Below are 13,646 nucleotides of genomic sequence, written 5' to 3' on the forward strand. Positions count from 1 at the left end.
CAATTTCTGTGTTCCATCGTCAATAAGAAGGTCCAAGTGATACACTAAACCTGAAGTAAAGCATTGGAACCTAAAACTGCAGTCACAGTAGAGTTTCAAATCATAGAAAGTTTGAGTGTCACTCCTCTCGTACTTAAGTCGGAATTGTGCCTTTTGGTATTAAATTCGGATGGAGTTTCTGTGTTTCATCGTCAATAAGAAGGTCCAAGGGATACAGTAAACCTGAAGTGAAGCATCGGAATCTAAAACTGGACTCACAGGAGAGGTTCAAGTCATAGTTAGCTAGAGTGTCAGTCTTCTTTTACTTAAGTCGGCATTGTGCCATTTGTATTAAATTCGGATGCAAACACTGTGTTTCATCGTCAATAAGAAGGTCCAAGGGATACAGTAAACCAGGGGTCAAGCATCGGAATGTAAAACTGGACTCACAGTAGAGGTTCAAATCATAGAAAGTGAGAGTGTCAGTCCTCTTGTACTTAAGTCGCCTTTGTGCCTTCTGTATTAAATTCGGATGCAATTTCTGTGTTTCATCGTCTATAAGAAGGTCCAAGTGATACAGTAAACCTGAAGTGAAGCATCGGAATCTAAAACTGGGTTCACAGGAGAGGTTCAAATCATAGAAAGTGAGAGTGTCAGTTCTCTTGTACTTAAGTCGGCATTGTGCCATTTGTATTAAATTCGGATGCAATTTCTTTGTTTCATCGTCAATAAGAAGGTCCAAGGGTTACAGTAAACCTGAAGTGAAGCATCGGAATCTTAAAATAGACTCACAGGAGAGGTTCAAATCATAGAAAGTTAGAGTGTCTGTCCTCTTGTACTTAATTTGGCATTGTGCTTTTTGTATTAAATTCGGTTGCAAACTCTGTGTTTCATCGTCAATAAGAAGGTCCAAGGGACACAGTAAACCTGAAGTGAAGCATCGGAATCTTAAACTGCACTCACAGGAGGGTTTGAAATCATAGAAAGTTAGAGTGTCACTCCTCTTGTACTTAAGTCGGTATTGTGCCCTTTGTATTAAATTCGGATTCAGTTTCTGTGTTTCATCGTCAATAAGAAAGTCTAAGGGATACAGTAAACCTGAAGTGAAGCATCGGAATCTAAAACTGTTCTCACAGGAGAGGTTCAAATCATAGAAAGTTAGACAGTCAGTCCTCTTTTACTTATGTCGGCATTGTGCCATTTGTATTAAATTCCGATGCAATTTCTGTGTTTCATCGTCAATAAGAAGGTGCAAGGTAAACAGTAAATCTGAAGTCAAGGATCGGAATCTAAAACTCGACTCACAGGAGAGGTTCAAATCATAAAAATTGAGAGTGTCAGTCCTCTTGTACTTAAGTCGGCATTGTGCCATTTGTATTAAAGTAGGATGCAATTTCTGTGTTTCATCGTCAATAAGAAGGTCCAAGGTATACAGTAAACCTGAAGTGAAGCATCGGATTCTAAAACTGGACTCACAGGAGGGGTTCAAACAATAGAAAGATAGAGTGTCAGTCCTTTTTTACTTAAGTCGGCATTGTGTCTTTTGTATTAAATTCGGATGCAATTTCTGTGTTTGATCGTCAATAAGAAAGTGCAAGGTATACAGTAAAGCTGAAGTGAAGCATCGGAATCTAAAACTGGCCTCACAGGAGCGGTTCAAAACATAGAAATTATGAGTGTCAGTCCTCTTGTACTTAAGTCGGCATTGTGCCATTTGTATTAAATTCAGATGCAATTTCTGTGTTTCATCGTCAATAAGAAGGTACAAGGGATACAGTAAACCTGAAGTGAAAGAACGGAATCTAAAACTGGACTCCCAGGAGAGGTCAAATCATAGAAAGTGAGAGTGTCAGTACTCTTGTACTTAAGTTGGCATTGTGCCATTTGTATTAAATTCGGATGCAATTTCTGTGTTTCATCGTCAATAAGAAGGTCCAAGGGATACAGTAAACCTGAAGTGAAGCTTCGGAATCCAAAACTGGACTCACAGGATGGTTCAAATCATAGAAAGTTAGAGTGTCAGTCCTCTTTTACTTAAGTCGGCATTGTGCCATTTGTATTAAATTCCGACGCTATTTCTGTGTTTCATCGTCAATTAGAAGGTGCAAGGTATACAGTAAACCTGAAGTGAAGCATCGGAATCTAAAACTCGACTCACAGGAGAGGTTCAAATCATAGAAAGAGAGAGTGTCAGTCCTCTTGTACTTAAGTCGGCATTGTGCCATTTGTATTAAATTCGGATGCAATTTCTGTGTTTCATCGTCAATAAGAAGGTCCAAGGGATACAATAAACCTGAAGTGAAGCATGGGAATCTAAAACTGGACTCACAGGAGAGGTTCAAATCATAGAAAGTTAGAGTGTCACTCCTCTTGTACTTAAGCCGGTATTGTGCCTTTTGTATTAAATTCGGACGCAAATTTGTGTGTTTCTTCGTCAATAAGAAGGCCCAAGGTATACAGTAAACCTGAAGTGAAACATCGGATTCTAAAACTGGACTCACAGGAGAGGTTCAAATCATAGAAAGTTAGTGTGTCAGCCCTCTTTTACTTAAGTCGGCATTTTGCCTTTTGTATTAAATTACGATGCAAATTCCGTGTTTCATCGTCAATAAGAAGGTCCAAGGGATACAGTAAACCGGAAGTGAAACATCGGAATCTAAAACTGGACCCACATGAGAGGTTCAAATCATAGAAAGTTAGAGTGTCTGTCGTCTTGTGCTTAAGTCGGTATTGTGCCTTTTGTATTAATTTCGGATGCAATTTCTGTGTTCCATCGTCAATAAGAAGGTCCAAGTGATACACTAAACCTGAAGTAAAGCATTGGAACCTAAAACTGCAGTCACAGTAGAGTTTCAAATCATAGAAAGTTTGAGTGTCACTCCTCTCGTACTTAAGTCGGAATTGTGCCTTTTGGTATTAAATTCGGATGGAGTTTCTGTGTTTCATCGTCAATAAGAAGGTCCAAGGGATACAGTAAACCTGAAGTGAAGCATCGGAATCTAAAACTGGACTCACAGGAGAGGTTCAAGTCATAGTTAGCTAGAGTGTCAGTCTTCTTTTACTTAAGTCGGCATTGTGCCATTTGTATTAAATTCGGATGCAAACACTGTGTTTCATCGTCAATAAGAAGGTCCAAGGGATACAGTAAACCAGGGGTCAAGCATCGGAATGTAAAACTGGACTCACAGTAGAGGTTCAAATCATAGAAAGTGAGAGTGTCAGTCCTCTTGTACTTAAGTCGCCTTTGTGCCTTCTGTATTAAATTCGGATGCAATTTCTGTGTTTCATCGTCTATAAGAAGGTCCAAGTGATACAGTAAACCTGAAGTGAAGCATCGGAATCTAAAACTGGGTTCACAGGAGAGGTTCAAATCATAGAAAGTGAGAGTGTCAGTTCTCTTGTACTTAAGTCGGCATTGTGCCATTTGTATTAAATTCGGATGCAATTTCTTTGTTTCATCGTCAATAAGAAGGTCCAAGGGTTACAGTAAACCTGAAGTGAAGCATCGGAATCTTAAAATAGACTCACAGGAGTGGTTCAAATCATAGAAAGTTAGAGTGTCTGTCCTCTTGTACTTAATTTGGCATTGTGCTTTTTGTATTAAATTCGGTTGCAAACTCTGTGTTTCATCGTCAATAAGAAGGTCCAAGGGACACAGTAAACCTGAAGTGAAGCATCGGAATCTTAAACTGCACTCACAGGAGGGTTTGAAATCATAGAAAGTTAGAGTGTCACTCCTCTTGTACTTAAGTCGGTATTGTGCCCTTTGTATTAAATTCGGATGCAGTTTCTGTGTTTCATCGTCAATAAGAAAGTCTAAGGGATACAGTAAACCTGAAGTGAAGCATCGGAATCTAAAACTGTTCTCACAGGAGAGGTTCAAATCATAGAAAGTTAGACAGTCAGTCCTCTTTTACTTAAGTCGGCATTGTGCCATTTGTATTAAATTCCGATGCAATTTCTGTGTTTCATCGTCAATAAGAAGGTGCAAGGTAAACAGTAAATCTGAAGTCAAGGATCGGAATCTAAAACTCGACTCACAGGAGAGGTTCAAATCATAAAAATTGAGAGTGTCAGTCCTCTTGTACTTAAGTCGGCATTGTGCCATTTGTATTAAAGTAGGATGCAATTTCTGTGTTTCATCGTCAATAAGAAGGTCCAAGGTATACAGTAAACCTGAAGTGAAGCATCGGATTCTAAAACTGGACTCACAGGAGGGGTTCAAACAATAGAAAGATAGAGTGTCAGTCCTTTTTTACTTAAGTCGGCATTGTGTCTTTTGTATTAAATTCGGATGCAATTTCTGTGTTTGATCGTCAATAAGAAAGTGCAAGGTATACAGTAAAGATGAAGTGAAGCATCGGAATCTAAAACTGGACTCACAGGAGCGGTTCAAAACATAGAAATTATGAGTGTCACTCCTCTTGTACTTAAGTCGGTATTGTGCCCTTTGTATTAAATTCGGATGCAGTTTCTGTGTTTCATCGTCAATAAGAAAGTCTAAGGGATACAGTAAACCTGAAGTGAAGCATCGGAATCTAAAACTGTTCTCACAGGAGAGGTTCAAATCATAGAAAGTTAGACAGTCAGTCCTCTTTTACTTAAGTCGGCATTGTGCCATTTGTATTAAATTCCGATGCAATTTCTGTGTTTCATCGTCAATAAGAAGGTACAAGGGATACAGTAAACCTGAAGTGAAAGAACGGAATCTAAAACTGGACTCCCAGGAGAGGTCAAATCATAGAAAGTGAGAGTGTCAGTACTCTTGTACTTAAGTTGGCATTGTGCCATTTGTATTAAATTCGGATGCAATTTCTGTGTTTCATCGTCAATAAGAAGGTCCAAGGGATACAGTAAACCTGAAGTGAAGCTTCGGAATCCAAAACTGGACTCACAGGATGGTTCAAATCATAGAAAGTTAGAGTGTCAGTCCTCTTTTACTTAAGTCGGCATTGTGCCATTTGTATTAAATTCCGACGCTATTTCTGTGTTTCATCGTCAATTAGAAGGTGCAAGGTATACAGTAAACCTGAAGTGAAGCATCGGAATCTAAAACTCGACTCACAGGAGAGGTTCAAATCATAGAAAGAGAGAGTGTCAGTCCTCTTGTACTTAAGTCGGCATTGTGCCATTTGTATTAAATTCGGATGCAATTTCTGTGTTTCATCGTCAATAAGAAGGTCCAAGGGATACAATAAACCTGAAGTGAAGCATGGGAATCTAAAACTGGACTCACAGGAGAGGTTCAAATCATAGAAAGTTAGAGTGTCACTCCTCTTGTACTTAAGCCGGTATTGTGCCTTTTGTATTAAATTCGGACGCAATTTGTGTGTTTCTTCGTCAATAAGAAGGCCCAAGGTATACAGTAATCCTGAAGTGAAGCATCGGAATCTTAAACTAGACTCACAGGAGAGGTTCAAATCATAGAAAGTTAGAGTGTCTGTCCTCTTGTACTTAATTTGGCATTGTGCTTTTTGTATTAAATTCGGTTGCAAACTCTGTGTTTCATCGTCAATAAGAAGGTCCAAGGGACACAGTAAACCTGAAGTGAAGCATCGGAATCTTAAACTGGACTCACAGGAGAGGTTCAAATCATAGAATGTTAGAGTGTCAGCCCTCTTTTACTTAAGTCGGCATTTTGCCTTTTGTATTAAATTACGATGCAAATTCCGTGTTTCATCGTCAATAAGAAGGTCCAAGGGATACAGTAAACCGGAAGTGAAACATCGGAATCTAAAACTGGACCCACATGAGAGGTTCAAATCATAGAAAGTTAGAGTGTCTGTCGTCTTGTGCTTAAGTCGGTATTGTGCCTTTTGTATTAATTTCGGATGCTATTTCTGTGTTCCATCGTCAATAAGAAGGTCCAAGTGATACAGTAAACCTGAAGTAAAGCATTGGAACCTAAAACTGCCGTCACAGTAGAGTTTCAAATCATTGAAAGTTTGAGTGTCACTCCTCTCGTACTTAAGTCGGAATTGTGCCTTTTGTATTAAATTCGGATGCAATTTCTTTGTTTCATCGTCAATAAGAAGGTCCAAGGGTTACAGTAAACCTGAAGTGAAGCATCGGAATCTTAAACTAGACTCACAGGAGAGGTTCAAATCATAGAAAGTTAGAGTGTCTGTCCTCTTGTACTTAATTTGGCATTGTGCTTTTTGTATTAAATTCGGTTGCAAACTCTGTGTTTCATCGTCAATAAGAAGGTCCAAGGGACACAGTAAACCTGAAGTGAAGCATCGGAATCTTAAACTGGACTCACAGGAGAGGTTCAAATCATAGAATGTTAGAGTGTCAGTCCACTTTTACTTAAGTCGACATTGTGCCTTTTGTATTAAATTCGGATGCAATTTCTGTGTTTGATCGTCAATAAGAAGGTGCAAGGTATACAGTAAACCTGAAGTGAAGCATCGGAATCTTAAACTAGACTCACAGGAGAGGTTCAAATCATAGAAAGTTAGAGTGTCACTCCTCTTGTACTTAAGTCGGTATTGTGCCTTTTGTATTAAATTCGGATGCAGTTTCTGTGTTTCATCGTCAATAAGAAAGTCTAAGGTATACAGTAAACCTGAAGTGATGCATCGGAATCTAAAACTGGACTCACAGGAGAGGTTCAAAACATAGAAAGTATGAGTGTCAGTCCTCTTGTACTTAAGTCGGCATTGTGCCATTTGTATTAAATTCAGATGCAATTTCTGTGTTTCATCGACAATAAGAAGGTACAAGGGATACAGTAAACCTGAAGTGAAAGAACGGAATCTAAAACTGGACTCCCAGGAGAGGTCAAATCATAGAAAGTGAGAGTGTCAGTACTCTTGTACTTAAGTTGGCATTGTGCCATTTGTAATAAATTCGGATGCAATTTCTGTGTTTCATCGTCAATAAGAAGGTCCAAGGGATACAGTAAACCTGAAGTGAAGCTTCGGATTCCAAAACTGGACTCACAGGATGGTTCAAATCATAGAAAGTTAGAGTGTCAGTCCTCTTTTACTTAAGTCGGCATTGTGCCATTTGTATTAAATTCCGACGCAATTTCTGTGTTTCATCGTCAATTAGAAGGTGCAAGGTATACAGTCAAACCTGAAGTGAAGCATCGGAATCTAAAGCTCGACTCACAGGAGATGTTCACATCATAGAAAGTGAGAGTGTCAGTCCTCTTGTACTTAAGTCGGCATTGTGCTTTTTGTATTAAATTCGGATGCAAACTCTGTGTTTCAACGTCAATAAGAAGGTCCAAGGGACACAGTAAACCTGAAGTGAAGCATCGGAATCTTAAACTGCACTCACAGGAGGGTTTGAAATCATAGAAAGTTAGAGTTTCACTCCTCTTGTACTTAAGTCGGTATTGTGCCTTTTGTATTAAATTCGGATGCAGTTTCTGTGTTTCATCGTCAATAAGAAAGTCCAAGGGATACAGTAAACCTGAAGTGAAGCATCGGAATCGAAAACTGGTCTCACAGGAGAGGTTCAAATCATAGAAAGTTAGACTGTCAGTCCTCTTGTACTTAAGTCGGCATTGTGCCATTTGTATTATAGTACGATGCAATTTCTGTGTTTCATCGTCAATAAGAAAGTCCAAGGGATACAGTAAACCTGAAGTGAAGCATCGGAATCTAAAACTGGACTCCCAGGAGAGGTCAAATCATAGAAAGTGAGAGTGTCAGTACTCTTGTACTTAAGTTGGCATTGTGCCATTTGTAATAAATTCGGATGCAATTTCTGTGTTTCATCGTCAATAAGAAGGTACAAGGGATACAGTAAACCTGAAGTGAAAGAACGGAATCTAAAACTGGACTCCCAGGAGAGGTCAAATCATAGAAAGTAAGAGTGTCAGTACTCTTGTACTTAAGTTGGCATTGTGCCATTTGTATTAAATTCGGATGCAATTTCTGTGTTTCATCGTCAATAAGATGGTCCAAGGGATACAGTAAACCTGAAGTGAAGCTACGGAATCCAAAACTGGACTCACAGGAAGGTTCAAATCATAGAAAGTTAGAGTGTCAGTCCTCTTTTACTTAAGTCGGCATTGTGCCATTTGTATTAAATTCCGACGCAATTTCTGTGTTTCATCGTCAATTAGAAGGTGCAAGGTATACAGTAAACCTGAAGTGAAGCATCGGAATCTAAAACTCGACTCACAGGAGAGGTTCAAATCATAGAAAGTGAGAGTGTCAGTCCTCTTGTACTTAAGTCGGCATTGTGCCATTTGTATTAAATTCGGATGCAATTTCTGTGTTTCATCGTTAATAAGAAGGTCCAAGTTTTACAGTAATCCTGAAGTGAAGCATCGGAATCTAATACTGGACTCACAGGAGAGGTTCAAATCATAGAAAGTTAGAGTTCCACTCCCCTTGTACTTAAGTCGGTATTGTGCCCTTTGTATTAAATTCGGATGCAATTTCTGTGTTTCATCGTCAATAAGAAGGTCCAAGGTATACAGTAAATCTGAAGTGAAGCATCGGATACTAAAACTGGACTCACAGGAGCGGTTCAAATCATTGAATGGTAGAGTCTCAGTCCTCTTTTACTTAAGTCGGCATTGTGCCTTTTGTATTAAATTCGGATGCAGTTTCTGTGTTTCATCGTCAATAAGAAGGTCCAAGGGATACAGTAAACCGGAAGTGAAGCATCTGAATCTAAAACTGGACTCATAGGAGAGGTTCAAATCATAGAAAGTTAGAGTGTCAGTTATCTTTTAGTTAAGTCGGCATTGTGCCATTTGTATTAAATTCCGATTCAATTTCTGTGTTTCATCGTCAATAAGATGTTGCAAGGTATACAGTAAACCTGAAGTGAAGCATCGGAATCTAAAACTGGACTCACAGGAGAGGCTCAACTCATTGAAAGTGAGAGTGTCAGTCCTCTTTTACTTAAGTCGGCAATGTTCCATTTGTATTAAACTCGGATACAATTTCTGTGTTTCATCGTCAATAAGAAGGTCCAAGGGATACAGTAAACCTGAAGTGAAGCATCGGAATCTAAAACTGGACTCACAGAAGCGGTCAAATCATAGAATGGTTGAGTGTCAGTCCTTTTTACTTAAGTCGGCATTGTGCCTTTTGTATTAAATTCGGATGCAATTTCTGTGTTTCATCGTCAATAAGAAGGTCCAACGGATGCAGTAAACCGGAAGTGAAGCATCTGAATCTAAAACTGGACTCACAGGAGTGGTTCAAATCAAAGAAGGTTAGAGTGTCAGTCCTATTTTACTTAAGTGGGCATTGTGCCTTTTGTATTAAATTCGGATGCAATTTCTGTGTTTCATCGTCTATAAGAAGGTCCAAGTGATACAGTAAACCTAAAGTGAAGCATCGGAATCTAAAACTGAACTCACAGGAGAGGTTCAAATCATAGAAAGTGAGAGTGTCAGTCCTCTTGTACTTAAGTCGGCATTGTGCCATTTGTATGAAATTCGGATGCAATTTCTGTGTCTCATCGTCAATAAGAAGGTCCAAGGGGTACAGTAAACCTAAAGTGAAGCATCGGAATCTTAAACTAGACTCACAGGAGAGGTTCAAATCATAGAAAGTGAGAGTGTCAGTCCTCTTGTACTTAAGTCGGCATTGTGCCATTTGTATTAAATTCGGATACAATTTCTGTGTTTCATCGTCAATGAGACGGTGCAAGGTAAACAGTAAACCTGAAGTCAAGTATCGGAATCTAAAACTCGACTCACAGGAGAGGTTCAAATCATAGAAAGTGAGAGTGTCAGTCCTCTTGTACTTAAGTCGGCAATGTGCCATTTGTATTAAAGTAGAATGCAATTTCTGTGTTTCATCGTCAATATGAAGATCGAAGGTATACAGTAAACCTGAAGTGAAGCATCGGATTCTAAAACTGGACTCACAGGAGGGGTTCAAATAAAGGAAAGTTAGAGTGTCAGTCCTCTTCTACTTATGTCGGCATTGTGCCTTTTGTATTAAATTCGGATGCAATTTCTGTGTTTGATCGTCAATAAGAACGTGCAAGGTATACAGTAAACCTGAAGTGAAGCACCGGAATCTAAAACTGGACTCACAGGAAGGTTCAAATCATAGAAAGTGAGAGTGTCGGTCCTCTTGTACTTAAGTCGGCATTGTGACATTGTAATTAATTCATATGCATTTTCTGTGTTTCATCGTCAATAGGAAGGTCCAAGGGATACTGTAAACCTGAAGTGAAGCAACAGAATCTAAAACTGGACTCCCAGGAGAGGTCAAATTATAGAAAGTGAGAGTGTCAGTCCTCTTGTACTTAAGTTGGCATTGTGCCATTTGTATTAAATTCGGATGCAATTTCTGTGTTTCATCGTCAATAACAAGGTCCAAGTGATACAGTAAACCTGAAGTGAAGCATCGGAATCTAAAACTGGACTCACAGAAGCGGTTCAAATCATAGAATGGTAGAGTGTCAGTCCTCTTTTACTTAAGTCAGGTATGTGCCTTTTGTATTAAATTCGGAAGCAAACTCTGTGTTTAATCGTCAATAAGAAGGTCCAAGGGATACAGTAAACCAGGCGACAAGCATCGGAATGTAAAACTGGACTCACACTAGAGGTTCAAATCATAGAAAGTGAGAGTGTCAGTCCTCTTGTACTTCAGTCGGCATTGTGCCTTTTGTCTTAAATTCGGATGCAATTTCTGTGTTTCATCGTCTATAAGAATGTCCAAGTAATACAGTAAACCTGAAGTGAAGCATCGGAATTTAAAACTGCACTCACAGGAGAGATTCAAATCATAGAAAGTTAGAGTGTCACTCCTCTCGTACTTAAGTCTGTATTGTGCCTATTGTATTAAATTCGGATGCAATTTCTGTGTTTCATCGTCAGTAAGAAGGTCCAAGGGATACAGTAAACCTTAAGTGAAGCATCGGAATCTAAAACTGGTCTCACAGGAGAGGTTCAAATCATAGAATGTTAGAGCGTCAGTCCTCTATTACTTATGTCGGCATAGTGCCTTTTGTATTAAATTCGGATGCAATTTCTGTGTTTCATCGTCAATAAGAAGGTCCAAGGGGTACAGTAAACCTTAAGTGAAGCATCGGAATCTAAAACTGGACTCACAGGAAGCTTCAAATCATAGAGAGTTAGAGTGTCAGTCCTCTTTTACTTAAGTCGAAATTGTGCCATTTGTATTAAATTCCAATGCAATTTCTGTGTTTCATCGTCAATAAGAATGTCCAAGGTATACAGTAAACCTGAAGTGAAGCATCGGAACCTAAAACTGGACTCACAGGAGCGGTTCAAATCATAGAATGGTAGAGTGTCAGTCCTTTTTACTTAAGTCGGCATTGTGCCTTTTGTATTAAATTCGGATGCAATTTCTGTGTTTCATCGTCAATAAGAAGGTCCAAGGGATACAGTATACCGGAAGAGAAGCATCTGAATCTAAAACTGGACTCACAGGAGAGGTTCAAATCATAGAAAGTTAGAGTGTCAGTCCTCTTTTAGTTAAGTCGGCATTGTGCCATTTGTATTAAATTCCGATTCAATTTCTGTGTTTCATCGTCAATAAGATGGTACAAGGTATACAGTAACCCTGAAGTGAAGCATCGGAATCTAAAACTGGACTCACAGGAGAGGTTCACCTCATAGAAAGAGAGAGTGTTAGTCCTCTTGTACTTAAGTCGGCAATGTTACATTTGTATTAAACTCGGATACAATTTCTGTGTTTCATCGTCAATAAGAAGGTCCAAGGGATACAGTAAACCTGAAGTGAAGCATCGGAATCTAAAACTGGACTCACAGGAGAGGTTCAAATCATAGAAAGTTAGAGTGTCACTCCTCTTGTACTTAAGTCGGTATTGTGCCTTTTGTATTAGATTCGGAAGCAATTTCTGTGTTTCATCGTCAATAAGAAGGTCCAAGGAATACAGTAAACCTGAATGAAGCATCGGAATCTAAAACTGGTTTCACAGGAGAGGTTCAAATCATAGAAAGTGAGAGTGTCAGTCCACGTTTACTAAAGTCGGCATTATGCCATTTGTATTAAATTCGGATGCAATTTCTGTGTTTCATCGTCAATAAGAAGGTCCTAGGTATACAGTAAACGTGAAGTGAAGCATCGGATTGTAAAACTGGACTCACAGGAGGGGTTCAAATCATAGAAAGTTTGAGTGTCAGTCCTCTTTTACTTAAGTCGGCCTTGTGCCCTTTGTATTAAATTCCGATACAATAGCTGTGTTTCATTGTCAATAAGAAGGTCCACGGTATACAGTAAACCTGAAGTGATGCATCGGATTCTAAAACTGGACTCACAGGAGGGGTTCAAATCATAGTAAGTTAGTGTGTTAGTCCTCTTTTACTTAAGTCGGCATTGTGCATTTTGTATTAAATTCGGATGCAATTTCTGTGTTTCATCGTCTATAAGACGGTCCAAGTGATACAGTAAACCTAAAGTGAAGCATCGGAATCTAAAACTGGACTCACAGGAGAGGTTCAATTCATAGAAAGTGAGAGTGTCAGTGCTCTTGTACTTAAGTCGGCATTGTGCCATTTGTATTAATTTCGGATGCAATTTCTGTGTTTCATCGTCAATAAGAAGGTCCAAGGGGTACAGTAAACCAGGGGTCAAGCATCGGATTGTAAAACTGGACTCACAGTAGAGGTTTAAATCATAGAAAGTGAGAGTGTCAGTCCTCTTGTACTTAAGTCGGCATAGTGCCTTTTGTATTACATTCGGATGCAATTTCAGTGTTTCATCGTCTATAAGAAGGTCCAAGGGATACAGTAAACCTGAAGTGAAGCATCGGAATCTAAAACTGGACTCACAGGAGATGTTCTAATCATAGTAAGTTATAGTGTCACTCCTCTTGTACCTAAGTCTGTATTCTGCCTTTTGTATTAGATTCGGAAGCAATTTCTGTGTTTCATCGTCAATAAGAAGGTCCAAGGAATACAGTAAACCTGAAGTGAAGCATCGGAATCTAAAACAGGAATCACAGGAGCGGTTCAAATCATAGAATGGTAGAGTGTCAGTCCTTTTTACTTAAGTCGGCATTGTGCCTTTTGTATTAAATTCGGATGCAATTTCTGTGATTCTTCGTCAATAAGAAGGTCCGAGGGATACAGTAAACCGGAAGTGAAGCATCTGAATCTAAAACTGGACTCACAGGAGAGGTTCAAATCATAGAAAGTTAGAGTGTCAGTCCTCTTTTAGTTAAGGCGGCATTGTGCCATTTGTATTAAATTCGGATGCAAATTCTGTGTTTCTTCGTCAATAAGATGGTACAAGGTATAAAGTAAACCTGAAGTGAAGCATCGGAATCTAAAACTGTACTCTCAGGAGAGGTTCAACTCATTGAAAGTGAGAGTGTCAGTCCTCTTGTATTTAAGTCGGCATTGTGCCATTTGTATTAAATTCGGATGCAATTTCTGTGTTTCATCGTCAATAAGAAGGTCCAAGGTATACAGTAAACCTGAAGTGAAGCATCGGATTGTAAAACTGGACTCACAGGAGGGGTTCAAATCATAGAAAGTTAGAGTGTCAGTCCTCTTTTACTTAAGTCGGCATTGTGCCCTTTGTATTAAATTCCGATACAATTTCTGTGTTTCATTGTCAATAAGAGGGTCCACGGTATACAGTAAACCTGAAGTGATGCATCGGATTCTAAAACTGGACTCACAGGAGGGGTTTAAATCATAGTAAGTTAGAGTGTCAGTCCTCTTTTACTTAAGTCGGCATTGTGCC

Source organism: Schistocerca piceifrons, chromosome X (genome assembly GCF_021461385.2).
Source record: "Schistocerca piceifrons isolate TAMUIC-IGC-003096 chromosome X, iqSchPice1.1, whole genome shotgun sequence".
Classification (NCBI taxonomy): domain Eukaryota; kingdom Metazoa; phylum Arthropoda; class Insecta; order Orthoptera; family Acrididae; genus Schistocerca; species Schistocerca piceifrons.